Source organism: Acomys minous, assembly GCF_964271855.1.
Source record: "Acomys minous genome assembly, chromosome: 15".
NCBI classification, from domain to species: domain Eukaryota; kingdom Metazoa; phylum Chordata; class Mammalia; order Rodentia; family Muridae; genus Acomys; species Acomys minous.
The window spans coordinates 66,012,512-66,021,246 of NC_140497.1; the positions used below are offsets into that span (position 1 = coordinate 66,012,512).

Below are 8,735 nucleotides of genomic sequence, written 5' to 3' on the forward strand. Positions count from 1 at the left end.
TAATGTGAATGAAATATCAGTTTTAAAATTTAAATTCATATTTGCAACCCTGGTGATTTTTTAGAGGGAAACTGCTTCTAATTTCCAGAAAGACAAACAAGAAATATTTTACATCCTGATGACCAGGCTGATATCCTGGATGGATTTGCAAGCAGAGTCAAGGTTATTGGAACACAGAATTATGTACAGTCATTTATCATTCTGCTTTAGAAAATAAGAAACATTTTATTTTTAGTTCATTATTATTTTAAAATGCATACCTTTGAATATCTATCTTTTAAAAATGCAATTCATTTATCATATATTTATATTTATTATACGTGTGTGTGTGTGTATGTGTGTACATCTGTAAGATTATGTGCACCATTTATGTTCAAGAACCTGTGAAAGCCAGAAGAGTTTGCTGAATCCCATGGAACTAGAGTAACAGGAAACCATAGTTAGTCATATGAAAACAAAACACGGATTTTCTGCAAGAGTTGTAAGTAGTCTTAACCACTGAGCGATCTCTCTATTCCTTAAATCTCTATCTTTATATTTTCATCATCCACTCCCACTAAGGGCCATTTTGTCTGTAATGTGTGAAATGGCTTATATTTCAATTTTATTATGTATTAAATTAAACAGCAGGAAGGTTGCACCTACAGATTAATTATTTAGAAATTGATTTTTATATTAAAAGAGAATACATTCACACATTTCAAAAACTCAGTCCCCTGTTACATATTTCTACTTTCATGATTGTAATGAGTTGATTCAAACTTTCAACAGGTTGATTAGCCATAAATCAACAACAAAAGAAAGAAATACAAAAAAAATTTTACATTTAAAGAAGTCAATTTGGCTAGAAATGCCAATTTTCTTAGCAGAATGTCACTTGTAATATCAAGTATAGGTAATTTGCCTTCCTATATTCTGTCAGTAAAATGTTTTAAAGAAATACTATTTTTTTGTAAGTTATATAACTTAATAATAGTTTTAAGTACTTTATATATTATAAATGAAAGGTTCTAGTTTATAGTAAAGGAAAAAAAGGATGATATTTATTGACAAGGCCATCTGTGTTGGCACATAGAATTAGACAAGTTGATAGCTTGGCCCAGAGGTGTAATACCATACCCAGCAACAGTCAGCTGATGTGCCATATCCTGTTTGGTGGTATTGAAACCAAGGTGCACACATGTGACAATGGGATTAACAGGAACAGCATGACAGTTCAATCCAGGGCAACAAATGTAACAGCTGTATTGGGGCAATTTAAATATAAATATATATATTCCCTTCTACCTATTTTATTTTTTCTGTGTGAGAAGGTCTTGAGAATCACAATTCTCAAGGCAAGCAAGCAGATACTCTGACATGGCTGTGGTCTTAGCTCAATTGTGAATGAATCTTCCAGTGTAAGAAAATACTGATCATATATTGTTAATTTCACAGCACTAGTCAGAAAAGTCAGGATATATAAAGGACTCCCAGGATGTGTCAATATATCCATGGTAAACTTATCAATATTTATTTATTTACCTATTGCAAAGGCAAGTTTTAAAAAGAAACTAAAGATCTCATCAAACTTCCTTGAGCTCACACATTTTACTTCAGCATCAGAAAATGTATAATAACAATAACTTGAACAATGAAAAGATAGAATTTAAGGACACATTGAGAGGGAATGGTATGATATAATGAATGATGTCAAGAAAGAATGTTAAAAAAGAAAGAAGAACTAAATTCAAATGTACAACTAAGACAATAAAGAATGTTAATAGGCATTATATGTATTGAACACTATAATTTTAGTTAATTGAAACACATTGTATAAAAATAAAGTGTGTTAAAGGAGCTAAATATTCAATATATTGAAATATATTGTCAAGTGTTATGACCTTACATGATATTACTGTGATTTTTTTTGTGTCAATATAGCCTCTAATTAAATTTTAATTGTTTTTTTTTTAATTCCCAATACATTTTTTAAAAACCTGGCCTTAAGGAAAACCTTTCCCTCTGAGTGAATGTCCGGATTTTCTTAGACACAGTTTTCTTCTACAGACTCTTTTGTTTTAGGTACGTACAGGGCTGTGAGATGTTTGCATGTGCGTATGACTGCAGGTGCCCAGAGAGAATAGAATCCTTTAGTGCTGGCGCTACTGGGACACATGAGCAGCCTTTCTTGGGTCCTCGGAAATAACTAGGATGCCCTCTGAATCCTGAGCCAACCCTCTAGCTCCTAAAATCCAAAGTTTTCAGGCAGAGTTGTATGCTCCACAATTAGGCAATTTTTCAGCCATGAGCCAACCCACTGTGGAGACTCTTAACAATTTATATACCTAGAAGTGGAAAATATTGTCTTCTTACTTTTTAAATTAAAAAAAAATGAATATTAAATTGCATTCCCATTCCAATTATCAATTTGTATAACTCTTATTATTGACAGTATTGAAATTTGAGACCTTTTTTTTTTCAGTTTGCCAAGCTGTAACTGTTTATTAACTGACCAGATTACAAAAATACCATGGGCAACACCTTAGTTCATCCTTCTAATAAGCCTGCTTTTCTGGTCTTCCCTGTGGCCAGCATCTCCACCTTCCACAAAGTAGGTTGTCTTTTTCTTCATTCCATCTCATGGATAAGATGGTTTGAAGGGCCATAGAAAGTTATTTGCTTCCTTGAAGTGTTTTCCAACTGTGCAGAACTCATGAATTAGATACTCCATGCAGATGATGCCGAATTTACCAAGAGACTGAGCAATGTAGGAAGTATCTGTCTAGGCAATTCGCTTGTCATTAATTTTCCCATAGCCTTGCTTGTACATGAGAACATTTACAGAATTTAAATTGGGGTAACTTCATGCAATGTATGGCTCCACAGTCCTCAGCATATGGATAGAAGCCTTGTTGAGCTTAACAAAGGTGTCATTGAAGATGTGTCAAAGACGAAGAAGCTGCAATATTTTGCAGATTTTTGGGCTTATAGCACTGATACCCCGGATTCTGATGTCAAATGCCAATTTTGGCTCTGCAGGCACGTAGAAGTTTCCAGCTTTCTTTGTCATCCTAGCCACGAGAATCTCAGTCCTGTACATCTGCCTGTACTGCTTGTGATAGTGCTTGGCCTTCTCATAGACGAGCTTCCTTCTTGTCTTTCTGTGTCTTCAGGGCAGAACTCTTCTGCAGGCACTTCACCTTCAACTCTGCGAAGTTCCTTTGCTTTTCCTTCAGGGTTTCTGGCACAGCAGGAACCTTCTTTTTCTTCTCTGTTTTGGCCTCCGTGTTTTCAGCCGGAAAAAGAGGGCTGCAAATCTTAGTATAGAACACAGTTCCCAGAGCTTTTGCCTCAACATATGCAGTGATATTAGCACACAAGATGCTTACATCCTTAATATTAAAATAATATAATATTTTCTGATATCAATCCATTTTGATTATTCCCAATTTTATGAAATCAAATGTAGCATAGTACTATCTCTCAATAAACCTAACACAGATTTACTTCAGCCATTAAACAGCCATATTTGAATTAGTTGTTAACAATGATGAATTAGTTTGCACAAGGACCACAACATATATATATATGTATATTTATATATGATATAACTGGTCTCAAATCCCATTCTGTCTTAGATGCTTATGTAATGGAATGTAAGGAATTAAGCATCACTAAGCATAGCATATCTCCACCAATATTTTAAGCTTCTGGAAAAGGTATTTGTCAAATAAAACAACTTAAATACTCTAATATTTTATTACTTTTGCATGGTTTTCTTTTCTTAAATGCTTAAATTACTCTGTCTTTTGCAGGAAAAACTATACTCTATTCTATAGATTGAAAATCTGTAATACGAGAATTAGAGTCTCTGAAATTCTCCAACTCCATAACTTCTAAGTGCTAATATGATGCTCGCTACAAGTGGAAAATGTTACAGAATGAAACATTTTTCATGCCAAAATTATTGAAAATGTCATTTTAAATTATCATCAGATTATGTAGATGAGATACATTTACACCATAAATGAGTTTAAATGTTTAAAATCAGTTGCTATCCTTAAAAAATCCCTTATGATTATGAATATGTTCTAATTTTAACAAAACCAACTTTCATTTTTGGATATAGTCTATATATTTGAATATTGACACTTTCAGAGTTCAAACTACAAACCACTTGAACACAGCCTAATACACTATATAATGCATTTTATGTAATTAAAATTAGAAGTTAACTTAAGTCATGGCAAATATAACCTTCCAAAATACAACCCTAAAATTGAAACACCTTGTAAACTTTCCAAAGAAGTGAATTGAGGAATATGTGATAATATTTTATATAAATAAGACTATAAGATTTATTTGGAAAATTTAAAATATAAGGTCAATATAGAGACATATCAATATTTTAAAAAATGTTGCTAAGTTGGATAAGCCAAGACTTTGACATAATTCTATACATACATGTGTATATATAATATATAATATAAAATACATAATATATTAAAATATATGTAAAGAACATAAAGAATAAATATGCATGAAAAGGATAAATTTATTCACATTTGGTTTAGGTAAATTTGGTTTTTATTTACAATTTCATAAATATTACAAAATGTCATTGTCAAAACATATGAAAATACCCTCTTAGGAGCATAACTTGCATCAGAAAATAAAGAGATACCACTCAGATGCAAACAAGGAGAATAAATGCTTACAATCTCCCAACAAGTTCCCTGAAGTGCTGGCTCCCACACTTCTTCTGCCTTCTCTTTTGGAATAATTCCTGAGCCTTAAGCATGAAGGTGTTTTGTAGATTTAACATTTTGGATCTCGGCTCTATAGCTCTGCATTTTGATTGGATGTAGCTTTCTGTAGTGGTTTTTGCCTACTCAAAGATATGTTTGGTAAAGACTGCATTACCTGTGGGTATAAAGGCGAGTGGTTAGATTGTTCTTAGGGCTTGTGCGGGTTTAGTAAACAGTGGATGTTGATTCTTCTCCAATAACCATGGCTTGAGTAGCTCTGAGTAGTTAGGTCCCTGTACTGGGCATGGTCTCCCTCTTGTTGAAAAGGTCTTAAGTCCAATTAGAAAAATTTTGGTTACTTCCAAGGTGTGCATGCAACTAATGTATATTCATATCTAATTATGTCAACTCCTTATATGTACTGGTTTAGAACACAGAAAAGTTGATTTTCTTTCCAACTGACAATGCACTCAGGGGGAGGGGTAATGAGAATCCTCTGTTGACAGAATATAATGATCTGGGAGATACAGGTACCAGTGGTAGCCAGGAACATGTCCAGTGCTAAAGGCTGAGGTAAAGTCCATGGAATCTTCAAGCCCTGTGATGTGTAGAGTGGTGTGCATTTGCTTCCACAACCACAAGAGCACAGCACAGCACTTGCTAGGCTGCATGGAGAGCAGCATCTGCTATATTTGTCTGTTGTTTTCAATATTTATTAATAAACCCTGAGAAGGAAAATTCATAAATAAATTTGACAGCTGAGTCTTTTTTTAAACTTTTGTCCTTGCAAGAGAGCCTCATTTTATTTCTGGTTCCATGAATAAAATTCCATGCCAACAAAACATACAGGTGAAATCTTAACTTGGAGAAGCAGAAGTTCTTTGTGTTCCTCACTCTCCAGTGTTTTACATGCAGTCATTACTTTGGTAAGACTTTTCATTTTTGTTTTCTAGCTTGGGTTTGCTTGCATAGTTTGGGGTAGCAATCCAGTACTTTCTAAAATGAAGTTTGGTTTCAAATATGTCAGCTCTAATTTTAAAAGGAAAGTAAGTATTTGTACTCAGATTTTATAATTCTTTTTGTATTATGGCCATTTTATTTGCTTAACTTTCCATTTCAACAGCACATAATAGCAGAAACTTAGAATATCCATTTGTATCTTCCCGTTGCAACTAAATTCTATTTGCTAGTGCAAATGAAAGAAAAAATGGGAGATAATTATTGGGAGAAAAAGAAAACAAACCTCATTGTATGTCTGGAGGATCATTGACATAACTTTGGTTACATGTAAGTCCTTACATTTACTATCTATAAGAAACTGTTCATTTTTTAAATAAACAAAGGAAAATCACTTTGGTCAGTTTATACAAACGAGAGAACTGGCACTTTTGAAACAGCTAATTCTCTTAAAGATCTCAGAGTTTATATCGAGCAAAAGAAGCAATTACGTTTGATAGCATTCTAATCATTAGCTACAACCTATGTAGACTGGTCTGTGCCAGTTTCACTTTCCCCATCTTAATGCAAACTCCTACCTCTTTGCCTGGCACAGAGTATTCTCAAATGGTCCCTTCTTCAACAGAAAACATGTAGCTCTATGCAGTCTCATGTGCAACGCAGGGAGCTACCTTTGGAACACCAAATCATGTAACAACACTTTTTTTTTTTTTATATCTGTCTGATGTTTAATTCTGTTCGAATTTCTAAGCTCTTTCTCTTACAGTGTTTGAGTGAGCATGTTCCGGATTCATCTCCACATCTCATCTCATGAATTGCCTCAGCCAGCCTAAACGTTTATGATATTTTAGTCTCTTTTCTCTCCTCCCATTAGCTCCAAACTACATCAAACCCTCCTCTGCCTCAGGCATTTGAGCTTTCCGTTCTCTTGATGTGGACTGTTCCTGCTGTCTTCTCATGTAGGCTGTTAGCATGCTGCAGGAGTGACGAAGCTCCACCCTTTAGAGAAACTCTTCTTCACTGGAGTGTTGAAAACAGGCCTCACAAATAGGCAGAGACTGCACATCAGGTCACATGTCTGGAGAGCAAGATTTAAGCCGACCCCACAATATTTCCTCACTGAGCAGATATCACCCTACCTGGTAAGGTAACTTATTGTAGTCTAAGGATATATTTTGAAAACTTAACTATTGAATAGATAGTATATCCTTTTCACTATGTATTCAAAGCACATTCTCCATGTATTCCCCCCAATCCAAAATATAGTAGTTCAAACATATCTGCTAAATTATTTTTATTGACTTAGAAAATGAAAACATGAGTATATAACAAATAGCCTCTTAAAAACTGTGGATCCAGGGACAGCACAAATGTTCTGAACCATTCAGTAGCTCTCAGTTCAGTAGCAGAAAAAAAAATGGATACAGGAAATATAATAATTTAGTGTAAGGAACAGTATACTAAAGGAAAGAAACAGTTGCATAAAGCTGATTTTAGCAGAATAAATCCTTTTCCGTATGCAAAATAATGTTTACCATCTATCTTTCATCAAAGCGAGTTTTCCTAAATTTAGATCCTAAAACCTTTAAGGGACATTTAAATACTGAATATCTCTGCTTACTTGTAGCAAATATTAGCTCTTCAGAAATGTAAAAATAGTTCAGATGCAGCGTATTGCAAAAGTGTAAAGACACATACACACACACATGCATATATACCGATAGTATTTCAAAAATAATAAAGTCACCTCAGAGCCATCTCTTATTCACAGAAATGAATGGCATGCGGCATCCTTCAGCAGACATTTACAAGCATTTGCATGCATATTTTAACACAATAAAAACTCTGTAGAATGAGATGCTTTCTAGAAGCTCATATGTTACATTTCCCGTGGATATGAATGACGTTGCATCAACAAGTTGCATGATATTATTTTTGCAATCTGCATTTTGAAATTTCAGTAACCCTAATAAATATTTAAACCGTTGTCAGTTGTCTTTAACAAAGAACAGGTTTCCACGAGTAGAGGTTCATCAAAAATAACGTAATTTAACATAACTTTAAATAATTTATTTTTAAATATTCAGTCAGCTTGTACAAAGGAGGCTATTTACATATTCATTACATGTGTCAGGAGGCATAAAACCAGTTCAAACATTGGGAATAATTAACAGTTAAGGAGTGTCAAGTTGTCAAAAGTTTTTGCAAATGATGCCAAGTATTTAATAAAATAATAAGATACAATTTTAAAAACAACTAAAGAAGCTGAAATCTGTTGAACACATAATGTCATGTCTTAGGGTTTTTCATTGCTGGCTACAACACCGGAAGCATTAAGAACTTGGGAAAGAAAGGGTTTGTTTCCTCTTACAAATCTTGCTTCACACTCCATCACCACGAGGAGCCAGGAGAACTAAGAAGCACAAACTATAGCAGAAGTCACTTACTTGTTACTACTTCCTTGTCTGGTCTGTTTTCTTACAACATCCAGAGTCAAGTTCCCAGCCAGAGCACTGTGTATACGGGGTTTAGGCCTCCTACATGGCGCAAACAAGAAATCACCTGACAGACTTTTCTGTAGACCAGTCTTTTTTTTTTTTCTTTCTGTTTTTTATTTTTAATTTACTCACTTTACGTCCTGATTGTATTCACTTCCTTGTTTCCTCTTGGTCCCACTCTTCTTCCCTCCCCCACCCTCCACTACTTCTCAGAAAGGGGCTTCTCTCCTCTTCTCATCTGACCACAGCCTATCAAGTCTCATCTGGACTGTCAGCATCCTCTTCTACTGTGGCCTGGCAACGCTGTCCCGTTAGGATTCTGCCCCAGTCTGCCTACCAGTGATGTCATTGCGTACCTGCCAGTGGGCTTGACCCTGACCACTATATAAAAGGACACTCACCTTGCCCCTACCTCTCTTACCTCTCTCTCCTTCTCACCTCTTACCCTGTCTTACCTCTTCACTCCCTCCTCCTCTCTCTTACTCTCTTACTCCCTCTCTGTCTCTCTAGGGTACCCTTTCTCCCTTTCTTCTCTCCCCATGCCCATATA

The 8,735-nt window shown here is 34.9% G+C and overlaps 1 pseudogene across 1 annotated transcript; it reads right to left on the reverse strand.

Moving 5' to 3' along the window:
* Positions 1-2,473: 2,473 nt before the first annotated feature.
* Positions 2,474-8,534, reverse strand: LOC311585023 (large ribosomal subunit protein uL30-like; annotated as a pseudogene). Its single transcript has 2 exons — positions 8,523-8,534; positions 2,474-3,374 (listed from the first exon to the last, which is right to left on the reverse strand). The product of its transcript is annotated as a large ribosomal subunit protein uL30-like (transcript).
* Positions 8,535-8,735: the final 201 nt, after the last annotated feature.